Below are 6000 nucleotides of genomic sequence, written 5' to 3'. Positions count from 1 at the left end.
GTGTGTGTGTGTGTGTGTGTGTGTGTGTGTGTGTCACAGCCTTGCCCTTCCTTCCCCCTGCTGAGCCTCCTGTCCCAGGAATGTTCCATCCTCCTCAAAGATGTTTTCAGGATGCCCACCCTGAACAATAAAAGTTATTTTAGATGCTTATTCACTCGCTCGCTTTCTTTACATACACACGCACACTTTTTTTGTGTGTTGTTAACGCAGTTATACACACACAGGTGGCATTATTCAGTTCACACACGCACAGAGACATGTGATAAGCCAAAGCATTATTTTTGCATTTCGTTGACATCAACTCACAAGGTCTGGAGTCAGAGAGCAAGTTTGCAGTTTGTACAAAGGATCTTTTGTGTGCGCGGTCGAGTCTGTGAGAGCTGACTAAACATTGCTTCATTTCTCTTTCCCAGATCATCTTCATTTCGTCCGCAGTTCTTTTTCGTTCAGCGAGCCAAATAACCAGCCAGTAGCAGTTACGTTTCTATTTTTCTCTTATCTCACGCGGCTTTAACTTGTGTTTTCTGTCCAGTTATTCATACAGATAATGGCTGAGGCTTGGCACCATTTTCATTCGTCCTTGTGTCATTTTTCATTGCTCGTGACCACTTTAGAGCAGGCAGGACATTCTTTAACAGTGTTTAAATGCACAAAAACAGGATGGCGGTAGTATTTCTGTTTAGGCGATAGAGCTTGTGGAAGGAGTAAAAAGCACGTGGAAAAATCACCTCTAACATTCCACCATGTTTATCATAGTCAGCAAAAGCATTTTGTCCAAAGGAGGAGAGGAGGTGGCTGTGAGACTGATAAATGTGTGGCTGAGGGTGATGGGGATCATGGGAACTGGACACCACCCATGTAACGAAACATCTCCACTGATTGTCAGCAATGATTCATTAATAAATAACTGGGATGGCTGTGTCAGGCGGCTGGATGGCCATGGAGTTTAGCCAGCCAACTTCTTGACTTTGGCTTTTACCTCTTTGGTTTGGGGTCTCATAGCTGGTGCTTGCAAAAAAGTCCAGAATTATTTTTTTAAGCAATTTTAATCATGTTTTCAATCGTAGGAGTCTAAGCAATAGATATAGTTCAGTTTTCAAAAGGTTTACAGCAGCAGCCTTCTGACAACATGTTCAATCCTCCCAACCAGCTATTTGGTTTAACTCCACTCTTAACGCTTGTTGTAAATACTTTTTGGAAACTGGCGCCATCGAAGGACTATTCCTTGCTAAACTGCTAAAGCCCCATTCATGCAGGCTTAGAGACCTGCCTGAATGGGTGTTTGCTGGCTGTTGTCAGTGTGAAACTGGTTACAGAGAGGTGTCCTACACAGAAACCGTCCTTCTGCTAGCAAACAAATTAATCACAAGGAAGTTTTGGGTGTGACTAATAACCAGCAACCACACACCAGCTGGTCAGGAAATACACATTTTTTTCTAATTACTGCATATTACCAGGTTAGTCTCCAAACCATAATCGACTGAGGTCCTAATCAACCAATCATCAAAGTGCTAAAGTTTTATGGACAAAATTGAAATCCCTGAAAGAGAAATGCAGGAAAACTGATATTATATCAAGTCCAGTCACGGGTCTCAGTCAAGCAACTCCACAGCCACACGTGGCTCGTTTGCTCACCTCCATGCTACCTGGCTTAGAGAAAAAGAGATTACAAATGTGATGAATATAAAAATGGGGGAAAAATACTTATTTTTATTCATGATTCTTCAAAATAATTAATCAGTTGTTAAAGAAAAAATAATAATTTTAATATAGTTCTAATATCTGTGTCATAGCTTGCGTGTGTCATCTGACACCATAAACTCTACATTTTGCTGAACCTCAGTTGTGCGTCTAGCATGTAGGTAAACACATGAGGACTAGTCAGGATTCCAAAATCTTATTTGAAACTGACTAACAAGTTCTAGCGGCTTTTGGTGAAGCCTGTAGATCCTTTTTTGTTTTGGGTGTTGACCTTCTAGAACATATAATTAATAATAATCTTTGTGTAAACTTAACTAGGGCTTAAGTAATCATTTGAGCAGTTTAGTTTAAATTTGTCAGTACTTGATTAAGTACAGACAAATATGACTTTGGCTCATTACTAAATACCTGCAAAAGTCATGTAACTTGCTGTAACTTGTAACCAGCGTGCTTCATACATAATGCCGATAAACAAACTGGTGAATGCGTTAATCCTTATTTTTCTAAATGTCTGTGTTAGCTTTGTTGCTGAGCACAGTAGAGAGGGCAAGGCTGATGTTAGCATTTAGCTCCAAGCACTGCTGTTCCTGAGTACACTCTCACAGAGCTGCAGGCATGTCTGTGGCCTGCTTATTTACTAATTTGGTGACTGTGTAAGATCTTCCTAAACCAGCCTCCTATTGATTGGGCTGCTTTGGGGCATGCCTTTTGAAACATTGTACACTTTAATAGATTCTAATGCTCTAAAATGAGCTCTTTCTAAATCAAATTAAGTAAAACGTCCACTGATCAAATTCCTTAAATTCAGCAAATTTAGGGTTAGACTGTCTACAGCATGGCCTTTCAGGCTTTCACTGTATCTAAGCTAACAGAAAGTTAGCGAGTTTAAATTTTACTGGCGCTGGAGCAAATATGTGCATTGATGTGTGCAGATCAGGTGAATATATTTAAGCCTGAGGAGTGCTGAGTATGACTTACACAACAATGCAGATGGGACCGTCACACATGCGTGCGTTGGTCTGCAGACATACTTGCATTGTATTTGCATTGGCAAAGGTTTATCGGAGGATCTCGCTCCCTCCAGCTGTAGAGTTGGAATCTGGACATTCTTCACTGAGCTTCGGTTTTTCTCAAAGCGATATGCTGCTCACATTGTGAGCCAGTAGAGCAGTGTCCTCGTAGAATCATAAGCAGGCTGTAAATATAAAAAACTAACACGATGCTGCATCTCCATCAGATTTGTGAATCTTTCTTTCAGTGGTCTGATTCTGCTCAATAGTGGACTGGATAATGGCCATTTCCCACGCATGTTGTTGCAGTATTACACCATAGAGTTCAGTCATGTTCCCCTGGCTTTCACAAGGATTTGGTCAGGTTTTGTCTGTCATTGCTGGGCAAATGAGTTTGCTTTGGCACCGCGACCATGGCTGCAATGCAACTTGTGCTTTTATTTGTGGCCAGAGAGAGCATTACGAACATCAGTGACAGCAGGGAGCCCTGGTAGTTATAGAGACCAATCTCTCAGCCTCAACCAAAGCACCGAAGCCCCATGTGTTGGCTAACCTCCATTCTTTTGAAGTAGTTAGTGAGCAAGACACCGAACCCTTTTCAGTGACCTTGACCTCTGACCTCTTCTGGAAAGATTTAAGAGAAAAGAGGGTTTTAATTAAAAAAAAGGATGTGAAAAACCCCTTTTTCTCATGGTTTGTTGTTCAGCACATGGTTTCATTATTGAAATGTTTGATGCTTGCAAAATATTTCAAAGGTTAAAGCTGATTATGTACAAAGAGGAATCATACTTGGCTGCGGTCTACGGTCTTTAGCTGTGCCAGCGGCAGGACTCTAGGGATGATTTTTCAGCAGTGTTGCCACCACTTCGGTCCAGACTCAGAAATCAAAACAACTTCTCAGAGGGTGAAATCTGATGGCTTTGTATCTCTGCATTGGCTTCATTTAGTCATTTAAGATTAGACCATCCTAAAATAAGAGTTACTTATTGGGGCATAGCAAATTAAACACACTGTAATGGCTAGTTTTGGCGAGTCCTTAATTGAAACATTAAACAAGAATTTAAGGATTCAGATTCTGTTACTGATATCACTTATTGATTCCTTATTGATTCTCACTGGGTTCTCATTGGCTTTGAGAGTCACCACCATTGATAAACAGCATATCAAAGACATTACATTCATGCAGATTTATTGATTGCATTGTGGTCAAATCTTTGTGCATGTTGGAGGTATTTCCCCTCTTCGTTGTGATCATTTTGCGGTCGTTACTCAAAAAAAGTAATTATTACCCCGAACACTTTTCTTAGAAGTAATGCATTACATTACTTTCTATAATACTTGTTACATTACTTTCATGTTACTTTGTAAAATAGCTGAAACACAATGTCTTAGAACTACCAAACTACCATTTAACAGTTTCAACCTGAGGCTAGAGTCCTACACACCAACACAAATCCCTATTCTAATGAGAACACACGTGGTCTTTCTCTTAGTATTACATATGAACACAAAGCCAACAACACAAAAAGACTTCAAAGTGATCTCCACAGTGATTTCACTTTGAACAGGTAGAAACAGAGGCTGCAGCCTGACTGCTCAGGCTGTGGCTGCTGGGCCGGGGTCGGCGTTGACTCGGCGTGTTAACGTCACTCTTGGTTCTTGGCTAGCTTAGCGTTAGCAAAAAAGCTGAAGTTGTGTTAGCAACATAATGCGTTTGTGTCTGTCCTGGATGCACTTCGCTCTTTACCATCACTCTCCATAACGCTGTAGACTGCGCCGCTGTCACCTCAGATGTACGAACTGAAATCAGCTGATTGTAGCGTGAGGGCAAGTAGAACTGATTAGTGGGATCGATAGGCAAGCAGACTAACAATTCCCCTAGCAACTCCAAGGAATTGAACTACTGGGAACCAGTTCAGGCTAACCCAAGAACTGGTTCTTGAGTCCCATCCTACTGTGGCGTTGTCCTTGAGCAAATGTCTGCAAACATCAATGAACTAAAGCAAATCTGTAAAGAAGCGTGGACCAAAATTCCTCCACAGCAATGTGAAGATAAAGATAAGAGGTCATATAAAAAACAATCACTTGTGGCTAAAGGTGGTTCTAAAACCTGCTGAATCATTTTTCACAGGACTGTGAGTACAACATGTAAGTATTCACTGGTACACACAAGTTTTGAAAACATTTGTTAAATAAATAATGCAAAATATTGTTGTGAGCAGCTATTTAATAGCGGTTCTGTATGCAGTCGTTATTCTTATACATAAGCGTTAAAAGCAGATTCATGTGGTGATCTGTAGCTGTGTTATTAAAAACTAATTTAAGACTAAAGCCCTGAGTCATTCAGTCTCTATTTAGTACTCCTACCTCCCTCTTTGTCTGTGGTCAGCTGATGTACTTCTGCACGCAATGGTCTGCTGACCCACTGCAATCAGATAAGGTGCATGTGTGTGTGTCTCTGTGCATGTAAAGATGGCAGTGAAAGCTTGCTCACCCAAGTCAGCCTGTAATGACAGGATGCACAAGCTCCTCGTTGCATAGTCACGAGGCCGCTGCATAGTCTCGCATAAATCATCGTGCTTTGTGATCAATTTTAATTTAGTTACTCACCTGAATAGGATTCAGTACAGTTGTGTGTGCGTGCGTGCGTGCGTGTGTGCGTGTGTGTGTGTGTGTGTGTGTGTGTGTGTGTGCGCGCGTGCGTGTGTGTCATGATGATTTACAGGACTCTGACACACATACTCACTCAAGCTTGAATGTAATTTCTGAGGATTACATGGGTCATTTCTGTCATAATAGACTGTAGATTCAGTTTTCCCATTGAAATCATAATAATGAACGGAAACAATGAAAAGTCTTCTAAGGGATTCAAAATGTAGTTGCTAGTGTTGTAATATTGTGGAGATATTTCCCTGAAATGACCTTGGTGTTCTGGTGCAGGAACTTTTTGCATGTTCTCTGCTGAAAAAGCAGTCACAGCAAAGCCTCCGCAGATTTCATCGTAAAGCAGAGCAACAGCTGTATCCACAGCTGCATCCTCAGCTGCATCCTCCTGCTCTGACCATTTGGGGGTGCTGTACAGATCAGTGCTTGTTTCAGGTCCTTTTCTCCCAGTTTGGAAGACAGAAATTCTTTGTCGGCATCTGATTGCTGCTCTGATATTAACATGTGCTCAATCCAAATTCCTGAAGAGGGAGTTTACCCACATTCTTTGGACTTTTTTTTAATCAAAAAAGATCAGTGAGACTGTATCCTCTACATAACCAAACTATGCAGCAGGTATTGATTT

General features: G+C 41.1%; 1 protein-coding gene across 2 annotated transcripts in view; it reads left to right on the top strand.

Moving 5' to 3' along the window:
* The window catches only part of LOC102216069 (growth factor receptor-bound protein 10-like), a 49765-nt gene that overhangs the window by 21455 nt on the left and 22310 nt on the right, over positions 1-6000 (top strand). The gene's annotated exons all lie outside the window — the stretch shown is intronic.

The sequence above is a fragment of the Pundamilia nyererei genome, unplaced genomic scaffold, assembly GCF_000239375.1.
Source record: "Pundamilia nyererei isolate P.nyererei 1_Seehausen unplaced genomic scaffold, PunNye1.0 scaffold00159, whole genome shotgun sequence".
NCBI lineage: Eukaryota > Metazoa > Chordata > Actinopteri > Cichliformes > Cichlidae > Pundamilia > Pundamilia nyererei.
Note: the sequence above shows the minus strand (reverse complement) of the source record. Positions and strands in the feature narration are given on the sequence as shown.